Raw genomic sequence first — 22,798 nt, 5'->3', positions numbered from 1 at the left:
ACTGCTTTCACATTAACAGGTATAGGGAATTTTTCAATAACTTCAATTTTAGCTTTATCAACTTCTATACCTTTACATGATACTTTATGCCCAAGAACTATTCCTTCCGGAACCATGAAATGGCACTTTTCCCAATTCAACACTAAATTAGTTTCTTGGCATCTTTTCAAAACAAGGGTTAAGTTATGCAACCAAGTGTTAAATGAATTGCCAAAAACAGAAAAATCATCCATGAAAACTTCTAAGAATTTTTCCACCATATCGGAAAAGATGGAAAGCATACACCTTTGAAAAGTGGCCAGGGCGTTGCACAGCCCAAAGGGCATCCTCCTATAGGCAAAAACTCCAAATGGGCATGTGAAGGAGGTCTTCTCTTGATCCTTGGGGTCCACCACTATTTGATTGTACCCAGAGTACCCATCCAGGAAGCAATAATAAGCGTGGCCTGCTAGTCTTTCTAACATTTGATCAATGAAGGGTAGAGGAAAATGATCTTTTCTTGTTGCATCATTGAGTCTCCTGTAGTCTATGCACATTCTCCACCCAGTCACTGTCCTAGTGGGGATCAACTCATTCTTCTCATTGGTGATGACTGTCATTCCTCCTTTTTTTGGTACAACTTGAACCAGACTCACCCAAGAGCTGTCTGAGATTGGGAAAATTATTCCAGCATTCCATAGCTTCATCACTTCTTTTTGAACCACCTCTTTTATGGTTGGGTTGAGTCTTCTCTGAGGTTGAACCACAGGTTTTGACTCTTCCTCCAATAAAATTTTATGCATACAAATGGCAGGGCTGATGCCTTTGATATCCTCAATTGTCTATCCCAAGGCTGTTTTATGAGCCTTTAATACTTCAATCAACTTTGCTTCCTCTTCCATGTTCAAGGAGGAATTTATGATTACTGGTAAGGCTTCTGCTTCCCCAAGAAACACGTATTTGAGGTGAGGAGGGAGAGGCTTCAACTCTTATTTTAGTTTATCCTCTTTCTTGTCTTCAATATATATTTCTATCACTTCCTCTCCTTGTTCTTCCTGATGCTCCAAATAGTTGTCCTCAAACATTTCTTCTACCAGCCCTTCTATCATATCCACATTCATGTAGTTCTCTTGCTCAGAGGGGTGTTGCATTGATTTGAAGACATTGATTACCATTTGCTCATTATGCACCCTGAAGGTCATTTCTCCCTTTTCTACATCAATAGTGGTTCTTGCTGGAGCTAGAAATGGTCTTCCCAAGATGATTGAGTTGTTTCCTTCCCCTTCCGTGTCTAAGATTACAAAGTCTGCAGGGAAGATAAAGTTTCCAACCTTCACTAGTAAATTTTCCACAATTCCATTAGGTGTCTTGATTGATCTATCAGCCATTACTAGTGACATTCTGGTGGGTTTGATTTCTTCTATAGCAAGCTTTCTCATCAATGATAGAGGCATTAAGTTGATACTGACACCTAGATCACATAAGGCGTTTTCCAATGTTATCTTGCCTATGGTGCATGAGACTACAAAACTCCCTGGGTCTTTGAGCTTTGGTGGGATACCCATCTGGATCACTGCGCTACATTCTTCAGTGAGCATGATACTTTCCTTTTCTTGCCAACTTCTCTTCTTGTTGAGTAGCTCCTTCAAAAACTTGGCATACAGGGGCATTTGCTCAAGTGCCTCAGCTAGGGGTATATTGATCTCTAGTTTCTTGAAAGTCTCAAGAAACTTATGAAAATGTTGGTCCTTAGTCTCTTTGCTGAACCTCTGAGGATATGGTAGTGGAGGTACAAAGTTCTTCTCTATTTGTTGCCTTTGTTCCTTGGTTGGTTCTTCAATTACTTCCTTCCCCTTTCTTGAAATTTTTAATTGTTCCTCCCTTTCTTGAGCTTGCCTTGCAGTTTGCTTGCTTGCCATTGCATCATCACCATCGGCTTCCTCTGCGTGTGTTGGCTTTTCCCCCTCTATTGGCCTTTTGCTGTTCTCCATTTGCTTTCTTGTAGTGTCTTTGTTACTCATCAATGTTCTCCCACTTCTTAACTGTATTGCCTTGCATTCTTCTTTAGGATTTGGAATTGTGTCACTTGGCAGGGAACTTGATGGTCTCTCAACAAAAATCTGCTTGGAGATTTGCCCAATCTGTCTCTCTAGGTTCTTCATGGAAGCTTCATGGTTTTTGGTTGTCATTTCTTGGTGTTTCCACATTTTGTCTATCAAGGTTTTCAAGTTAGTGAGTCTTTGAGATTCAGATGTTGCTTGTGGTGGGTTATGAGATGTGGGTGGTGGATGGTGGGCATTTTGATTGGTGGGTTGGTTATTGGATTGGTAATGGTTGGGATTGGGGTAGTTGTTTTGAGGTTTTCTGTAAGGGTTTTGGTTAGTTTGCTGCTGGCTGTGGTTTTGGTTGTTTCTGGAAGTGTTTTGGTTTGAGTTCCTCTGCCATGGTTGTTGGTTCTGGTTGTGATTATCTCCCCATCTGAGGTTTGGGTGGTTCTTCCAGGATGGATTGTATGTGTCACCATACACTTCATTCTGTCCAGAATTTTGGTTGTGCATGTACTGGACTTATTCTTGCTGCTGCTCCTCTTGAGTTTCTTCATTTTTCACCCATGTGGATGATGGTTGGCTTGTGTTAACTGCTGCAACCTGGAGGCTATCAATCCTCTTGGCCATTTGCTCAAATTGTTGTTGTATTTGCTGCTGCATCATCTTGTTTTGAGCTAAGATTGAGTCTACTCCTTCTAACTCCATTACTCCTCTCCTTTGTGATGGCTGGCGGTTTCTTTGATGAGCAAAGAAATATTGATTGTTGGCCACCATGTCCACAAGATTCTGGGCTTCCTCAGCAGTTTTCATTAGTTGTAGTGAACCTCCAGCAGAATGATCTAATGCCTCTTGAGATTTCAATGTCAGACCTTCATAGAAATTTTGCAGCACGTCCCATTCATTGAACATTTCTGGAGGACACTTTCTGATTAAGGCTTTGTACCTCTCCCATGCTTCATACAAGGATTCGGCATCTAATTGTGTAAATGTCTGCACCTCGGTTTTCAGCCTGATGACTCTTTGAGGTGGATAGAATTTGGCTAGAAATTTGGTCACCAAGTCATCCCAACTAGTGATACTTCCTTGGGGAAAAGTTTCAAGCCATTGTGCGGCCTTGTCCCTTAATAGAACGGGAACAGCAGAAGCTTGTAGGTTTCAGGATTCACGCCATTGGATTTGACAGTGTCACAAATCCTTAAGAAGGTGGATAGATGTTGATTTGGATCCTCCAATGGTCCTCCCCCAAATGAGCAGTTGTTTTGGACCAATGTGATGAGTTGTGGCTTCAGCTCAAAGTTATTTGCATTGACATTAGGGGTGAGAATGCTGCTCCCACAATGTCTAGCGTTTGCAAAGGTATAGGAGGCCAGTACTCTCCTTTGCTGTGGGTTATTGTTAACCCCTCCTCCTGGATTAGATGGATCTCCTTCCATCTCGTGATATTCTTCCTCAGATTCTTCCTCTCTAACAATATTTTTCCCTCTTTCAGCTCTTCTTAACCTTCTAAGAGTTCTCTGGTCAGTTTCAGATAAAACAGGAATGGATCTCCCTGTACCTGACATACAAATAAAACAAAAGAAACACCACCAGTAACACTTCAATCTATTGCTAGAATGAAGTTTAGTTTAAGCAAAATTTCAAACAGTTAGTGTGTCAGTCAAAAATTAGAGAAACAGAAAAGAAAAAGTGCTTGATCTAAACTACCACCTCGCTTAATCATTGTCAATCTATTCAATCCCCGGCAACGGCGCCAAAAACTTGATGTGCGGAAAACGATCCGACACAAAACTCACCGGCAAGTGCACCGGGTCGCATCAAGTAATAATAACTCACGTGAGTGAGGTCGATCCCACAGGGGTTGAAGGATTGAGCAATTTTAGCTTAGTGGTTGATTTAGTCAAGCAAATCAAGAGTTGATTGAGTGATTTGTGATTACCAGAATTTAAATTGCATGGAAAATAAAGGGAGAGGGGTAGATTGCAGAAAATTAAAGAGCAAAGAAAGTAAATAAGCTGAATCTTAAAGTGCAAGTAATATAAATTGCAGAAACTTAGATCGCAAGAAATGTAAATTGCAGAATCTTAAAGTGCAAGAAATGTAAATGGCTTGAATTGTAAAGGGAATTGGGAATTGGATTTGCAGAAATTAAACAGAGAAAAGTAAATCTCAACAAGTAGATAAGTAAAAGAGGAATTAAAATGAAACGGATCTCAACTGGAAACGTAAATTGCTTGAAGAAGTGTTCAACAGAGAAATTAAAATGAAAACTCCAGATCTCAGGACCCAAGAGACTAGATAACCAAGTCTAGATCTCAATACCTTCCTAGATCCAAATTAAGAATTCAATTGCAAGAAAAGTAAAGATCCAGCACTAGAAGAAAAGAAGTAAAATCGCAAATTCTCAATGATGCAGTAAATCAAAACAGAGAGATCTCAAGGTGAGATTGAAACAGAATTCCTTCAATTCTCAACACTTAAGACTCAGACAATGTGTGTAGAAAAGAAAACAAAAACAACCCAGAGGAAGAGAATTCAATTCTCCTTCCTAGGAACTCTCAAATTCTAAAAGCAACTACTAAAGTGAGCTCTCTACTGCAAGTATTGAAAATTAAAAAAGAAGCTCTCTTGAAACTTCAAATCCTAAGCTATTTATACACTTTCTTCAAATGATCATTAAGCCTTGAATTGGGCCTTTAGTCTTGATGGAATTGGGTTGATAGTAGCCTCCGTTGATTGCTCTTGGTGTTGTATTTTACCAACCAATATTTTATTTTTGGTGTGTGTTTTTCTCTCTAAAATTGTGATCTTTGTCTTGCTTAATTCTATATTTCCATGGTTTGATGTATGTATGCACTTATATGATTGAGGCCTTTGTTTCATTGAGCTTACATACCCATATGGCCTTACTCTTTCATTATCCTTTGCAAACCGATTTGAGCCTATTTTACCTCTTTTATTCTTTATTTTAGCTCATCACTAACTCTAAGCGGAAAACAATAATGTCCTTAATTTGAATCCTTGGTTAGCTTAGACTAGTGAGAATGCTTATGATTTAAGTATGGGGAAAGTGGGTTTGGAAACATTTGGTTTGAGAGTTGAGTATGTTAGAATTTTCTGAAAATGTGAAAGAATGTTGAGAATATGTTCATGCATTCAATAAATTAATCATATGCATTGAGGAAAAAAAAAAAGAGAGCAAATAAGTAAAAGGGGACAAAATGCCCCAAAGTAAATGTTGAAAGCAATGCATATGTACTGTACTTAAAATTAGAATGCATGAATATGTGGAAAACATGGTTAATGGATAGTTAGATTTTGTATTATGATTACATGGATTGTTTAAGTTAGGTGGAAAGTTTAAGTTAATTAAGGATTCAGATTTTAGTCCACTTGGCCAAATACAATCCTACCTTGACCCTAACCCCATTAAAACCCTTAAAAGACCTCTTGATATGTGTATCTGTGCATTAAATTTGTGTTGATTGTTAGATGAAGAGCAAGCCTTAGAAAGCAAGGATAGTAGAGAATTGAGAGAATCGAACTTTAAACACTTGAGTGATTAGAGTGTATACACTACCAGTGAGGGTTCGATGCTCAATTCCTTGTTCCCGGCTTTCATGAGCTATTTTCTTCTACAAGTCTATTTGTACTTCATTTTCATAATTTAAATTAGTGAAATCCAGTTTATATTTCTTCTTGAAGGATTTTAAGTGTGGGGAGGTTGATAAACCACTATTTTATGATTTATCTTGTGCTCAATTGAGTGGTTTTTATCTACTCTTTACCCACTTATTCATACTATTTGCATGGTTTTACATTTGCCTTCCTAATTATGTGCTTTGATTGAAAACATGCTTCTTTGATCTTATATTTGCTTATTATTAATCCTCTCTTATCACCATTAGATGCTTTGATTGAAATCAGCGTGTTTGAATTCTTCTCCAGCGATTTCCGGGATGTTTTCGACCCAGTTCGCGGCCCAGAAAACACAGATTAGAGGCTATAAAGTGGGGGATTGCATCCATTCATAGGGAGGCTCTCATAATTCACTTTCCATAATTTAGATTTAGTTTGAGAGAGGTTCTCTCCTCTCTCTCTTAGGATTAGGATTTAGGACTTCTCTTAGTTTTAAGAGTGACTCTCGATCCCAGGTTTAATGTTCTTTTCTGTTTAATTTCGTTTCCAGTTTTATTCACCTTAGTACTTTAATTGATATTTATCTTTTGAATAATTGGCTTATGGCTTTCATATTATGATTTTCTTTATTAATGCAATTGAGGTATTTTTAGATTTGTGATTTATATTTAGCTTTTTACATTCTTGGTTTTGGTTAAGAAATTAGTAACTCAGGAGTTATCCAATTCAACAGCATAATTGATAATTGTTATCTTGCCAATTGAATTGAACTCCAATAATCCCAATCTTTTCTTAGGAAATAAATAGCATTCGAAGATCAAACTAATTAATCCCTTGACTTTCCTTTACTTTAGTAAAGGTTGACAAAGTAGAATTAAGATTCAATTTTCATTATCATTGATAAGGATAACTTGGTCTGGACTTCCAATTTCTAATACCTTGCCAAGAGTTTATGTTTATTATTATTATTTTATTCCCTCTGCCGTTGCTTTTCTAACTTTTCACCTTGATCCAAAAACCCCAAAACATACCTTTGCATAACCAATAATAAGAACATACTTCCCTGCAATTTCTTGAGAAGACGACCCGAGGTTTAAATACTCGGTTATCAATTTTAAAGGGGTTTGTTATTTGTGACAACCAAAACGTTTGTAAGAAAGGTTGATTGCTTGGTTTAGTAACTATACTTACAACGAGAGTTTATTATAACTTCTAAACCATCAATCTTTTGCTCTTTCAGTCACCTTGTAAATCTCAGTCAGGCGGATTCAAAAGGTTATAGAGTTTTAATAATTAAAAGATAAATAAAACATAAACTAGGATAGAGATACTTATGTAATTCATTGGTGAGAATTTCAGATAAGCGTATAGAGATGCTTTCGTTCCTCTGAACCTCTGCTTTCCTGCTGTCTGCATCCAATCATTCCTACTCCTTTCCATGGCAAGCTTTATGTAGGGCATCACCGTTGTCAATGGCTACATCCCATCCTCTCTGTGAAAATGGTCTAATGCGCTGTCACTGCATGGCTAATCATCTGTCGGTTCTCGATCATACTGGAATAGGATTTACTATCCTTTTGCGTCTGTCACTATGCAAGCACTCGCGAGTTTGAAGCTCGTCATAGCCATCCCTTCCCAGATCCTACTCGGAATACCACAGACAAGGTTTAGACTTTTCGGATCTCAAGAATGGCCATCCATGGGTTCTAACTTATACCACGAAGATTCTAATATCTCAGGCTCGGTCCTCTGTATTAGATATCTAAGAGATATTCATTCTAGCTTGTTTGCATGTAGAACGGAAGTGTTTGTCAGGCACACATTCATGGGTGAGAATGATGATGAGCGTCACATAATAATCATATTCATCATGTTCTTGGGTGCAAATGGATATCTTAGAGAAGGAATAAGCTTGAATTGAATAGAAAAACAGTAGTACTTTGTATTAATTCATGAGGAACAGCAGAGCTCCACACCTTAATCTATGGAGTGTAGAAACTCTACCGTGGAAAATACATAAGTGAAAAGGTCCAGGCATGGCCGAATGGCCAGCCCCATGAGCTCAGAACTAAACGTCCAAAGATAGATCCGAAGATGTAAATACAATAGTAAAAAGTCCTATTTATACCAAACTAGTTACTAGGGTTTACATAAATGAGTAAATGATGCAGAAATCCACTTCTGGGGCCCACTTGATTTGTGCTTGGGTTGATCATTGAGCTTTACACGTGTAGAGGCTTCTCTTGGAGTTGAACGCCAGTTTGTAACCTGTTTCTGGTGTTTAACTCCACTTTGCAACCTGTTTCTGGCGTTTAACTCCAGAAATGCAGCATGGAACGGGTGTTCAACGCCATTTTGCGTCATCTAAACTTGGGCAAAGTATGAACTATTATATATTGCTGGAAAGCCCTGGATGTCTACTTTCCAATGCAATTGAGAGCGCACCATTTGGAGTTCTGTAGCTCCAGAAAATCCACTTAGAGTGAAGGGAGGTCAGAATGCAATAGCATCTGCAGTCCTTCTTCAACCTCTGAATCTGATTTTTGCTCAGGTCCCTCAATTTCAGCCAGAAAATGCCTGAAATCATAGAAAAACACACAAAATCATAGTAAAGTCCAGAAATATGAATTTTAATTAAAAACTAAAAAAAATATACTAAAAACTAGCTAAATCATACTGAAAACTATGTAAAAACAATGCCAAAAAGCGTATAAATTATCCGCTCATCACAACACCAAACTTAAATTTCAGCTTTGCTAAAGTTCCCAATTAGAGGTGTCCAGGGTTCTTAAGCACACTCTTTTTTTGCTTTGGACCTTGACTTTAACCGCTCAGTCTCAAGTTTTCACTTGACACTTTCACGCCACAAGCACATGGTTAGGGACAGCTTGGTTTAGCCGCTTAGGCCAAGATTTTATTCCTTTAGGCCCTCCTATCCACTGATGCTCAAAGCCTTGGATCCTTTTTATTTACCCTTGCCTTTTGGTTTTAAGGGCTATTGGCTTTTTGCTCTTGCCTTTTGGTTTAAAGAGCTTTTGGCTTTTTCTGCTTGCTTTTTTTTTCTTTCTTTTTTTTTTGCTATTTTTTTCTGGAAGCTTTTGTATTCACTGCTTTTTCTTGCTTCAAGAATCATTTTTATGATTTTTCAGATTATCAAATAATATTTCTCCTTTTTCCTTATTCTTCAAGAGCCAACATATTTAACATTCATAAACATCAACTTCAAAAGACATATGCACTGTTCAAGCATACATTTAGAAAATAAAAAGTATTGCCACCACATCAAAATAATTAAACTAGTTTCAAGGATGAATTCGAAACCATGTACTTCTTGTTCTTTTGTTTTTAGAACAGTTTTTATTTAAGAGAGGTGATAGATTCATATTCATAACTTTAAGGCATAGACACTTAGACACTAATGATCATATAGTAAAGACACAAACATAATTAAACATGAAGCATGGAAACTAAAAACAGAAAATAAATAGACAAGGAGATTAAGGAATGAGTCCACCTTAGTGAGGGTGGCGTCTTCCTCTTCTTGAAGAACCAATGGTGCTTTTGAGCTCCTCTATGTCTCTTCCTTGCCTTTGTTGCTCCTCCCTCATGGCTCTTTGATCTTCTCTAATTTCATGGAGGATGATGGAATTCTCTTGGTGCTCCACCCTTAGTTGTCCCATATTGGAACTTAATTCTCCTAGGGAGGTGTTGATTTACTCCCAATAGTTTTGTGGACGAAAGTGCATCCCCTGAGGCATCTCAGGGATTTCATGGTGAGGAATTTCCTCATACTCTTGTTGAGGTCCATGATCCATCCTTTTCTTAATGCTCCATCCTTTTCTTAGTGATAGGCTTGTCCTCTTCAATGAGAATGTCTCTGGCCTTAGGTGCCCTAGATGGTTATGGAAAAACAAAAAGCAATGCTTTTACCACACCAAACTTAGAAGGTTTGCTCGTCCCCAAGCAAAAGAAGAAAGAAGTGAGTAGAAGAAGAAGAAAATAGAGGAGATGGAGGTGTGTGAATGGTTCGGTCAAGGGGGTTTAGGTGGTTATGATGTGTGAAAAGGAAGGAGTGATGGTTTGAATTTAAGTGGGTGGGTGTAGATGGGTTGTATGATGGTTTTGGAGGAGTAATAGAGGTGATTGGTGGAGGTTAATTGAGGAAGAATATTATGAAAAGGTGTGAAGATGAGAGAAGAAGTGGTAGGGATCCTGTGGGGTCCACAGATCCAGTGGGGCCAAGGACTTAACGTCCCTGCTCCAATTAGACATGTAAAATGCCCTTGCTGTGCAATCCTGGCGTTTAACGCCAGACTGCTGCCTGTTTCTGGCGTTAAACGCCCAAATGTAGCTTGTTTCTGGCGTTAAACGCCAGCTTGGTGCCTGTTTCTGGCGTTAAACGCCAGACAGATGTTTGTTTCTGGCGTTTAACGCCAGCATGCCTCTCCTCCAAGGTGTGCTATTTTTAATGCTATTTTTCATTCTGTTTTTGATTTTTTCAGTAATTTTTGTGACTTCACATGATCATTAACCTAATAAAACACAGAACAACAAAAAGAAAATAAAATAGATATGATTGAATAACATTGCGTTGCCTCCCAATAAGCGCTTCTTTAATGTAAATAGCTTGACAGTGAGCTCTCATGGAGCCTCACAGATGTTCAGAGCATTGTTGGGACCTCCCAACACCAAACTTAGAGTTTGAATATGGGGGTTCAACACCAAACTTAGAGTTTGGTTGTGGCCTCCCAACACCAAACTTAGAGTTTGACTGTGGGGGCTTTTGTTGACTCTGCAGTGAGAGAAGCTTTTCATGATTCCTCTCCATGGTTACAGAAGGAGATCCTTGAGTTTGAGACACAAGGTTGTCCTCATTCAGTTGAAGGACTAACTCTCCTCTGTCCACATCAATCACAGCTCTTGCTGTGGCTAGGAAGGGTCTTCCAAGGATGATGGATTCATCCTCACCCTTCCCTGTGTCTAGGATTATGAAATCAGCAGGGATGTAAAGGCCTTCAACCATTACTAACACGTCCTCTACCTGTCTATAAGCCTGTTTTCTTGAGTTATCTGCCATCTCTAATGAGATTCTGGCAGCTTGCACCTCAAAGATTCCCAGTTTCTCCATTACAGAGAGTGGCATGAGGTTTATCCCTGACCCAAGGTCACATAGAGCCTTCTCAAAGGTCATGGTGCCTATGGTACAAGGTATTAAGAACTTTCCAGGATCCTGTTTCTTCTGAGGCAATGTCAGTTGATCCAGATCACTCAGTTCATTGGTGAGCGAGGGAGGTTCATCTTCCCAAGTCTCATTACTAAATAATTTGGCATTCAACTTCATGATTGCACCAAGGTACTTGGCAACTTGCTCTCCAGTAACATCTTCATTCTCTTCAGAAGAAGAATACTCATCAGAGCTCATGAATCGCATAAGGAGGTTCAATAGAATCTCTATGGTCTCTAGATGAGCCTCAGATTCCTTTGGTTCCTCAGAGGGAAACTCCTTATTGATCACTAGACGTCCCAGGAGGTCTTCCTCACTAGGATTCACGTCCTCCTCCTCCCTTGTAGGTTCGGCCATGATGATTAAATCAATGGCCTTGCACTCTTTCTTTGGATTTTCTTCTGTATTGCTTGGGAAAGTACTAGGAGGAGTTTCAGTGACTCTTTTACTCAGCTGGCTCACTTATGCCTCCAAATTTCTAATGGAGGATGTTGTTTCTTTCATGAAACTTAAAGTGGCCTTAGATAGATCAGAGACTATGTTTGCTAAGCTAGATGGATTCTGCTCAGAACTCTCTGCCTTTTGCTGAGTGGATGATGGAAAAGGCTTGCTATTGCTAAACCTATTTCTTCCACCATTATTAAAGACTTGTTGAGACTTTTATTGATGCTTCCATGAGAAATTTGGGTGATTTCTCCATGAGGTATTATAGGTGTTTCCATAGGGTTCACCCATGTAATTTACCTCTGCTATTACAGGATTCTCAGGATCATAAGCTTCTTCTTCAGAAGAGGCCTCTTTAGTACTGTTGGATGATTCCTTCAATCCATTCAGACTCTGAGAAATCATATTGACTTGCTGAGTCAATATTTTATTCTGAGCCAATATGGCATTCAGAGTATCAATTTCAAGAACTCCCTTCTTCATAGGCGTCCCATTACTCACAGGATTCCTTTTAGAAGTATACATGAATTGGTTATTTACAACCATGTCATTGAGTTCTTGAGCTTCTGCAGGCGTTTTCTTTAGGTGAATGGATCCACCTGCAGAATGGTCCAGTGACATCTTTGATAGCTCAGACAGACCATCATAGAATATATCCAGGATGGTCCATTCTGAAAGCATGTCAGAAGGATACTTTTTAGTCAGTTCCTTGTATCTCTCCAAAGCTTCATAGAGGGATTCACCTTCTTTCTATTTGAAGGTTTGAACATCCACTCTAAGCTTACTAAGCTTTTGAGGAGGAAAGAACTTGGCTAAGAAAGCCGTGACCAGCTTATCCCAAGAGTTCAGGCTATCCTTAGGTTAAGAGTCCAACCATATTCTAGCTCTCTCTCTTACAGCAAATGGGAAAAGCATAAGCCTGTAGACCTCAGAATCAACCCCATTGGTCTTAACAGTATCACAGATCTGCAAGAATTTAGTTAAGAACTGAAAAGGATCTTCGGATGGAAGTCCATGAAACTTGTAGTTTTGTTGCATCAGAGAAACTAATTGAGGTTTAAGCTCAAAGTTGTTTGCTCCAATGGCAGGAATTGAGATGCTTCTTCCGTGTAAATTGGAATTTGGTGCAGTAAAGTCACCAAGCATCTTCCTTGCATTGTTATTATTTTCAGCCATGTCTCCTTCCTTTTCGAAATTTTTAGTCAGATTTTCTCCAGAGAGTTGTGCTTTAGCTTCCCTTAGCTTCCTCTTCAGAGTTCTTTCAGGTTCAGGATCGGCTTCAACAAGAATGTTCTTATCCTTGTTCCTGCTCATATGAAAAAGAAGAGAACACAAAAGAAAATATGGATCCTCTATGTCACAGTATAGAGATTCCTTATGCAAGTATAAGAAGAGAAGAATGTAAGAAGGAGAAGAGAAAAAATTCGAACACAGAGAGGGGGATGGGGTTCAAATTTTTGGGTGGAGGAGAAGTGTTAGTAGATGAATAAATAAATAGTAGGAGGTGAGGAAGAGAAGAATTCAAAAATTTGAATAAAATAAAATAAAAATATTTTAAAATTAAAGTTAAAATTTGAAAATTAAAATTGAAATCAAATTAAATTAAAAATTAAAACAATTAGTTAAAAAAAAGGGAATTTTGAAAAAGAGAGAAGGGAGTTTCAAAAATTAGAGAGAGAGAATTAGTTAGATAGTTTTGAAAAAGATAAGAATCAATCAAAAAGTTAAGTGGTTAATTGAAAAAGATTTGAAAATCAAATTTGAAAAGATAAAAAGTTAGAAAAGATTTTGAAATTAATTTTGAAAAAGATGTGATTGAAATTTATTTTGAAAAAGATTTGAAAAAGAAATTTAAAAAGATTTGATTTTGAAAATTAAAGTTAATTACTTGACTAACAAGAAACTAAAAGATATAGTTTTAAAATTTAAAGATTGAACCTTTCTTAATAGGCAAGTAACAACTTAATATTTTTGAATCAATCACATTAATTGTTAGTATTAAATTCGAAAATATGAAATAGAAATAAGAAAAAGATTTTTGAAAATCAATTTGAAATTTTTGAAAATTATGAAAGAAAAATGAAAAAGATTTGATTTTTTTGAAAAAGATTTGAAAAGGATAGAATTTTTAAATTGAAAATTTGATTTGACTCATAAGAAACAACTAGATTTTAAAAATTTTTGAAAAAGTCAACTCAAATTTTCGAATTTGATGAGTGGAAAAGGGAAAGATATATTTTTTATTTTTGAATTTTTAATGATGAAAGAGAAAAACATCAAAAAGACTCAATGCATGAAAATTTTGGATCAAAACATGTGATGCATGCAGGAACACTATGAATGTCAAGATGAACATCAAGAACACTTTGAATGTCAAGATGAACATCAAGAACTTATTTTTGAAAAATTTTCAAGAAAAGAAAACATGCAAGATACCAAACTTAAAAATTTTTATTCTTTAGGCATTAATGTTTCAAGAATGCATATGAAAAACAAGAAAAGACACAAAACAAGAAAATATGAAGATCGAACAAGAAGACTGGCCAAGAACAACTTGAAGATCATGAAGAATGCAATGCATGAAATTTTCGAAAATAAATTTTTTTTTTTAGAAAATTAAAAAGATGCAATTGACACCAAACTTAAAACTTGACTCTAGACTCAAACAAGAAACACACAAATATTTTTGATTTTATGATTTTATAAATTAAATTTTTTTTGAATTTTTTGAAAATAAGAATAATAAAAACAAAAAGGTTAAAATTAAAATAAAGTTACCTAATCTGAGCAACACGATGAACCGTCAGTTGTCCAAACTCGAACAATCCCCGGCAACTGCGCCAAAAACTTGGTGCGCATAAATCGTGATGGTTCATTCCTTGGAAACGGTGCTAAAAACTTAATACGCACGTTCATAATCTTAGTTCTTTGTCACAACTTCGCACAACTAACCAGCAAGTGCACTGGGTCGTCCAAGTAATAAACCTTACGTGAGTAAGGGTCGATCCCACGGAGATTGTCGGCCTGAAGCAAGCTATGGTCACCTTGTAAATCTCAGTCAGGCGGATTCAAGAGGTTATAGAGTTTTAATAATTAAAAGATAAATAAAACATAAACTAGGATAGAGATACTTATGTAATTCATTGGTGAGAATTTCAGATAAGCGTATAGAGATGCTTTCGTTCCTCTGAACCTCTGCTTTCCTGCTGTCTTCATCCAATCATTCCTACTCCTTTCCATGGCAAGCTTTATGTAGGGCATCACCGTTGTCAATGGCTACATCCCATCCTCTCTGTGAAAACGGTCCAATGCGCTGTCACTGCATGGCTAATCATCTGTCGGTTCTCGATCATACAGGAATAGGATTTACTATCCTTTTGCGTCTGTCACTACGCCCAGCACTCGCGAGTTTGAAGCTCGTCATAGCCATCCCTTCCTAAATCCTACTCGGAATACCACAGACAAGGTTTAGACTTTCTGGATCTCAAGAATGGCCGTCCATGGGTTCTAACTTATACCACGAAGATTCTAATATCTCGGACTCGGTCCTCTGTATTAGATATCTAAGAGATACTCATTCTAGCTTGTTTGCATGTAGAACGGAAGTGTTTGTCAGGCACGCGTTCATGGGTGAGAATGATGATGAGCGTCATATAATCATCACATTCATCATGTTCTTGGGTGCGAATGGATATCTTAGAGAAGGAATAAGCTTTAATTGAATAGAAAAACAGTAGTACTTTGTATTAATTCATGAGGAACAGCAGAGCTCCACACCTTAATCTATGGAGTGTAAAAACTCTACCGTGGAAAATACATAAGTGATAAGGTCCAGGCATGGCCGAATGGCCAGCCCCATGATCTCAGAACTAAACGTCCAAAGATAGATCCGAGGATGTAAATACAATAGTAAAAAGTCCTATTTATACTAAACTAGTTACTAGGGTTTACAGAAATGAGTAAATGATGCAGAAATCCACTTCTGGGGCCCACTTGATGTGTGCTTGGGCTGAGCATTGAGCTTTACACGTGTAGAGGCTTCTCTTGGAGTTGAACGCCAGTTTGTAACCTGTTTCTGGCGTTTAACTCCACTTTGCAACCTGTTTCTGGCGTTTAACTCCAGAATGCATAATGGAACTGGCATTCAACGCCAGTTTACGTCATCTAAACTTAAGAAAAGTATGGACTATTATATATTGCTGGAAAGCCCTAGATGTTTACTTTCCAACGCAATTGAGATCGCGCCATTTGGAGGTCTGTAGCTCCAGAAAATCCACTTTGAGTGCATGGAGGTCAGAATCCAACAGCATCTGCAGTCCTTCTTCAACCTCTGAATCTGATTTTTGCTCAGGTCCCTCAATTTCAGCCAGAAAATACCTGAAATCACAGAAAAACACACAAACTCATAGTAAATTCTAGAAATGTGAATTTTAATTAAAAACTAAAAAAATATACTAAAAACTAACCAAATCATACTGAAAACTATGTAAAAATAATGCCAAAAAGCGTATAAATTATCCGTTCATCACTACCATTTGATAATACTTGTCCTTTTGTCTTGTTATGATGGTTAGGTGGTCAGAGAACTATTCAATGGAGGGGACAAGACAAAGAAAGGCAAGCTAGCATAAGGACAAAAATGGGTCACATGGCTTGAAGGGAGAATCTGTATAACCTTGGGAAAGCACCTTGATGGCCGAAGAGATACACTTCATGAAGAGGAAAAACTTTGTCTTCATTCAACTTTGCATGCACTTCCTTGATTTGCAAAATTGTCCAAATGAATCCTAACCATCCATCCCTCATTAAAGTGACTATAAAAGCCTCCCTTAAGCCATGCACATGAACGAAGAAACTGCACACATATTGGATTCCAACCATTCAAACCTTGTGTTCTTCATTACCAAAACCCTAACACCTTGGTTCATCATCATCCACCATACTACCTTAGCCTCAAAACACTTCTCCTTCAAGAGCACACAAACATATCCAATCTTCTCCACACATCTGTAACCTCTCAACAATATCAACCAATCAAAGGAGCATGGCTTTTTCCTCAAGGACCAAACGAAAAAGGGGAAAGGAACCCATGGTTGAAGAAAGTGAACCCGAATATGATCGATGGAAGTTCAAATCGTGGTACCATCAATTGCAAATGGAATAGATGAATGGTAAACATATATATCCGGAAGTGCCATTTTTATTACCGGATGAAGGATGCCAAGAAATGAAAGCCAAGATTAAAAAGAGGAGATGGGAAGAGCTCACTTCACCAATCACTAGGATCAATGCAAACATTATAAGGGAATTTTATGCTAATACCCTAAGGCTTAACGTGAATGAAGCCCCAACTAACAAGAGTTATGTACGGGGAACAGAAGTGGATTTTAGTTCAAAGACTATCATGAAAGTCTTAGGACTAAAAATAGTCCATTTTGATGAGCCAGGGTACCACCAAAGAATAAATGAAGATCCTGATTATGATGAAATTGCTAGTGAAATCTGTGTGGTGAACACAGAGTGGGTAGGAGATGCTGTCAACAAGTACAAATACTTGAGAAGAGGCGATCTCACCCCTGAAGCAAAAGGGTGGTATGAGCTAATAAAGAGATCAATCTTAGGCACAGTGAACACTTCAGAGGTCACAAAAAAAGAGCTATCATGTTATACTGTATAATAACGAGAGGAGAAGTGAAGGTTCACGAGCTCATTGCAAGTAATATTCAAAGGATTGTAGAGAAGAGTTCATCTAAAGCTTGGCTACACTACCCGAGTACCATTATGCGGCTATGCAGGAAAGCCAAAGTGCCAATGGAGGATGCAAATCTAACATGGTTGAATCCAGGCCTACTGTAACCTTTGAAAGGATGATGATTGTCACAGAGGCACAACAGGGTCGAAGGCCACAAAGAGGGAGAAGAAGAGAAGAACCACAAGAAGAACCACAAGGAGAACAAGAGGAACAACAACAATATCAACCACAGAACAACATAGACATGGTTCAGATGCAAGAGGCAATTGAGAGGTTGTCATAACAATACATGGGGATTCAAAAGAAGCAGGAAGAATTTCATTCACAGTACATGAGGTCTCAACAAAGACAAGAGGAGCTTCAGTTGAGGATGATGAGTCAACAAAGGGATTATGAGTCAAGATCCTTAGTGATGCAACAAGAACAAGCCTTCCAATTTCATGAATCATTTAACCAGTTGACCCAACTGCAATCTGAGAACATGAGAGATTTCAAGGAATTCACAACCCTTCAAGATGCATGGTATGGAATTCAAGCTGACTATAACATAAATAGCCAAATAAAGTTGAGCTATATTGCGGAACATCTACACAATATGGATCCAGCATTTCCAACTTATGATGAATACTTCAAGGGGAGGAGTGAAAGAGAAGTAGGCAAAGAACTGCTCCTTGAAGATAGAGTAAAAGAGACAATGAAGAAAGCTGGATTCGGGCAAAAGCTAAAAGGCAAAAACAAGGGAGAAACCAGTGAACAAGCAAGTGAGAAGAAAAAGAAAGACAAATGAAAGGTGGAATTGCTCTTTGCTTATCACATTCAATAAAGAAAGAGCATGCTTGTCTAGTTGATAGTCTTTTTATTTTAATAGTTTTTCTTACACTCTGTCTGTTTAACTTTGCAATAAGTAGGCTAGCCTAAGTGTGTTCTTGTGTTTATTCACTTTCACTTAATTAAATGCATGCTTTGTCTCCTGTGCCTTTTTAATTCAATAAAAGAGAAATGTTTGAACTAGGAAGTAAAATATCCAATGTTACAAAAGTGAGAATGAAAGTCAGTGGTGGTATTTGTTGATTTAATGCATGGTTCATAAAATAAATGCTGCATAATGATATGTTTCTTGAAGTGTGAATTGGTTTGTTGTTATAAAGGCTTGTACCATTTGAGATCCCTTGAGAATGAAAGAAAACAGAAAGAAAAAGATAGAGAAAAAGCCAAAAGTGGCAAAGAAAATAAACAATAAGGCTAGGCACCAATAGCTTGGACCTTAGGACACATGCCTGTGGTGTTTTTGTACTAGGATATGCTTGGACAAGTAAGTTTTGAGGAGTATTTCAAAACTTGGCCACTTAGATCAACTGATCTGGGATTGCCAACTGAAAGTCCACAATAAAGAGCAAGCTAGCTACAAAACACTTAGCTATCCAAAGAGATGCTAGGCATCAATGATCCTAGGAAGAAAAGGGTGAGCCATGTGTCTGTGGTGAAGAAATGTTGAGCAAAAATAAAGTCAAAGGCTGTTGCAACATTTGCCACCAAGCCTTCAAAAGAATAATAAGCTCTCTGAGCAAAACAAAGAAGGAAAAGCTAGCAAGGGGACAAGTAAAAGAAAAGCCTTATAGTAGCAAACTTAGTAAACCTTTAAGAAAACATCTCTTATGTAACAGCAAACAATAAATAAACCACCATTGTCTGCATAAAAATCCCATAGACTGAATTCAACTATATGCTCAATAAGGATATGCATACTTCTTTGTTTCATGTCATTTTCTCTTTTGTTTGATGCTTGCTTGAGGACAAGCAAGATTTAAGTTTGGTGTTGTGATGCCAAGGCATCTTAGCCTAGTTTTACTAGTCTTTTTTTTATTTGTTTTTAATAAGTTTTATACACTTTCTTGAGTTACAAGTAAACCATTTGGGTGGAAATTCATGTGTATCTGGATTCAATCAACCATGAGTAAATTGATGCATTTTCATGAGGTTTTATGCTATAATTGCTTATGTGCCAAGGATGATAATAAATCTCATGATTTGAGCATAGCTTTGATGTATTTGTTGATTGATGACAGGTGACCAAAATGGCTTGGAGGAAGGTTGAAGAAAGGGGATGGCAGAAGGCAACAAAACCACCCTGGGGAAGCTCAAGTTTGTGACAACGTTTGCCTCAAACTTGAGGTCAAACGTTGGCTTAAGAAAGAACCCAGGAGATGCCTAAGTTTGCGCCAACGTTTTTCTCAAACTTGAGGTCAAACGTTGGTTCACAAACACACCCAGGGAAGGCCAACGTTTGCGCCAACGTTTGCCTCAAACTTGAGGTCAAACATTGGCACAAATACTACACAAGGGAAGGCCAACGTTTGCGCCAACGTTTGCCTCAAACTTGAGGTCAAATGTTGGCACAAATAATACCCAGGGAGGAGCCAACGTTCACGCCAATGTTTGCCTCAAACTTGAGGTCAAACGTTGGCATAATTAATACCCAGGGGAGGCCAACGTTCACGCCAACGTTTGCCTCAAACTTGAGGTCAAACGTTGGCGTCAAAATGTTCTTGGAGGAAGCACATTTGAGCTCACGTTTGACCTCAAACGTGAACTCAAATGTGAGTGACAGTTAAGTACCGTTCTGCATAATTTCAACACTCCAACGTTTGAGTTAAAGTTTGCCTCAAACTTTGACTCAAACTTAAAGGCTCCAAAGTCCAAATTGCAAACGGATTTCTTTCCAAGTCCAAGAGCAATCAACTAAGGCTATCTTAAATCTGATTCTATCAAGGCCAAGGCCCAAATTCAAGGCTTCAAGAACATTAGAAGAAAGTGTATAAATAGAAGATAGTTTGATTTAGGAGGGACGTCAACTTTTACTTTTGAATTTTTCACTTCTGTAAGATTTTTTATTTGTAATTTGGAGAACTTTAATTTTGGATCTGGGAGGAGAATTGAATTCTCTTCCTCTTTGGGTTTCTTTTTTTCTTTACTACAAATCTTGCTTGAGTCTTGGGTGTTGAGAATTGAGAAAATTCTGTCTCAATCTCACCTTGAGATCTCTCTGTTTCTTTCACTGCACCATCAGAGAATATGAGATTTAAATTTGCTTCTTCTACTGTTTGATTTTAAATTTACTTGCAATTGATCTTTGAATTGGATCAAGGAAGGTAGTGAGATCTAGACTTAGTTTTCTAGTCTCTTGACCCCTGAGATCTGAAATTTCCTTTCAATTCTTCTGTTGAATGCTTCTTCAAGCGAATTCACCTTTCTGTTTGAGATCTACTGCAATTAAATTCATCTTTTACTTCCCTGCTTGTTGCAATTTACTTTTCGTTGTTTAATTTCTGCAAATCCAATTCCCAATTCCCTTTATAATCCAAGCAATTTACATTTCTTGCACTTTAAGTTTCAGTCATTTACATTTCTTGCAATCTAAGTTTCTATAATTTATATTACTTGCACTTTAAGATTCAGCTCTTTTAATTCTTCTGCACTTTAAATTCTTGTCAATTACCCCTCTCCCTTTACAATTCATGCAATTTAGCTTCTGTCAATTAGAAATCACTCAAATCAACTCTTGTTCGCTTGACTAAATCAACCACTAAACCAAAATTGCTCAATCCTTCAATCCCTGTGGGATCGACCTCACTCACGTGAGTTATTATTACTTGATGCAACCCGGTACACTTGCCGGTGAGTTTTGTGTTGGATCGTTTTCCACACATCACTTTCTTCTACAACCTCTACTTTCTGTTTTGAATTCTGGGATTGAGATTGAAGGAATTATGTTTCAATTCTTAATCTAAAATTCATCTTTGTTCTTCCGCTGCATAATTTTAAGAATTGAGGAATTGGACTTGAGTTTAAATTGCTGCGTCATTTACATTTCTTCTGAAATTTTCTTTTCTGCTTGATCAAGGGAGTAATTGAGATCTAGATCTGCTTTTTGATCTCATTGCTCCTCTCAGATCTTCAATTTCTTTTTAGCTTTCACAATTAAGCTAAGTTTCCTTTCTGTTTTGCTTCTTCAAGCAATTTTCTATTTCTGTTTAGATCTTCTGCAACTCATTTCATCTTCTACTTCTCTGATTAATTGCATTTTACATTTTTCCTGTTGAATTCTAAATCCCAGCACCCAAATCCTTTTTACTCTTCAAGCAATTTAAGATTCCCAGTAATTTAGATTCAGCAATTTAAGATTCTTGCACTTTAAGTTTCAGTAATTTACTTTTCTTGCAATTTAAGTTTCAGCTATTTTACTTTCTTGCACTTTAAGTTTCTGCAATTTTACTTTCTGCACCTTAAATTCACTGCAATTTCCTTTCTGTTGGTTCAATTTCATCCAATTCACCAATGTTAGCTTGACTAAACTAATCACCCACTAAAGTTGCTTGATCCATCAATCCCTATGGGATCGACCTCACTCTAAGTGATTTATTACTACTTAATGCGACCCGGTACACTTGCCGGTGAGTTTTGTATGGAATTCTAATTTCCACCCATCACATACCAGGCTCAAGATGAAGTAAAATGCTCCCTGTGTCATTGGCCCAGCGTGCCACTTTGAGAGCACGCCAATGACATGCCAAGCTGTAGGTTTTTTATGACTTGAAGACCTGTGATTTTGGGCACGCCAACCACACGCCATGGACACGCTAGGTTCCAGATGCTTGGTGACACCTTCTGTGTCATTGGCCCAGTGTGCCACATTGCGTGCATGCCAAAGACACGCCAGGCTGAGGACAATTGATGGCTTGAGGGAGTGTATTCTTAGGCATGCCAACCTCACGCCAGCTTGAGTTTGGTCTTGAGTGCGTGTGGTTCTTGCCACGCCCACCACACGCCACTTGCATGGCATAGAACATTAGCTTCCCATGCCACACACACTTGCTCCCCACTTTATGTTATCATTGGTGTCTTGTTTTCCTGTAATCCACAAACCTAAGGCACTCGAAGTAGTGTTCTCAAAATATTTATAATTTCATCAATATCAAGCAATGTGAACAAAATATTATTCATTTCTCATAAGAATTAATTAAAAATAAAGCTAATGATGTTATGCATCAGTAAGAGACTCACAAATCGCAATAGTTAACAATCCAATCATAATTCGCAATTCCGATATAATCAACCATTCCAACTTCAAGGATTCATAACTAATTTTTCACAAATCATACAATCCTTTCGAATTTAAACTTAATCAACTAGACTTACCCAAATTTATTCAGAATTCACCACATGTAATTTCAGGCATTATAGAATTATTTATATACTCAAGTTACTATATTATTTCAGAAAGCCAAGTTCTCACAAATAGTTTGATCCTTTAAGTTACAATCCTTCAAATTTGAACTCATGCAACTAGACTCACTATATTTCAAACCAAAAAGATCTCCCTCTCCTCACATCCTGTGGTAACGATGGCAACGACGGTGGTAGTGACGCCCACTAGCACCGTCTCCCTCTCTTCTCTTCTCCGCCATTTCTGCGTGCGTGTGTGGTGCACAAAACTGGCTCCGCACATTTTGCACAGATAGACCGACAAGTGTACCGGGTCATCCAGGTAATACCTGAGGTGAGTCAGGGTCGATCCCACAAGGATTTTTGGTTTGAGCAAGCAATGGATACCTTATAGAACTTAGTTAGGCGGATAGAAAATTTAGTTTGTCACGAAGAATGCATAAAACAGATAAATAAAGATAGAAATACCAGACTAATTGTGAAAATAATAAT

The sequence above is a fragment of the Arachis ipaensis genome, chromosome B06 (assembly GCF_000816755.2).
Source record: "Arachis ipaensis cultivar K30076 chromosome B06, Araip1.1, whole genome shotgun sequence".
Classification (NCBI taxonomy): domain Eukaryota; kingdom Viridiplantae; phylum Streptophyta; class Magnoliopsida; order Fabales; family Fabaceae; genus Arachis; species Arachis ipaensis.
Note: the sequence above shows the minus strand (reverse complement) of the source record.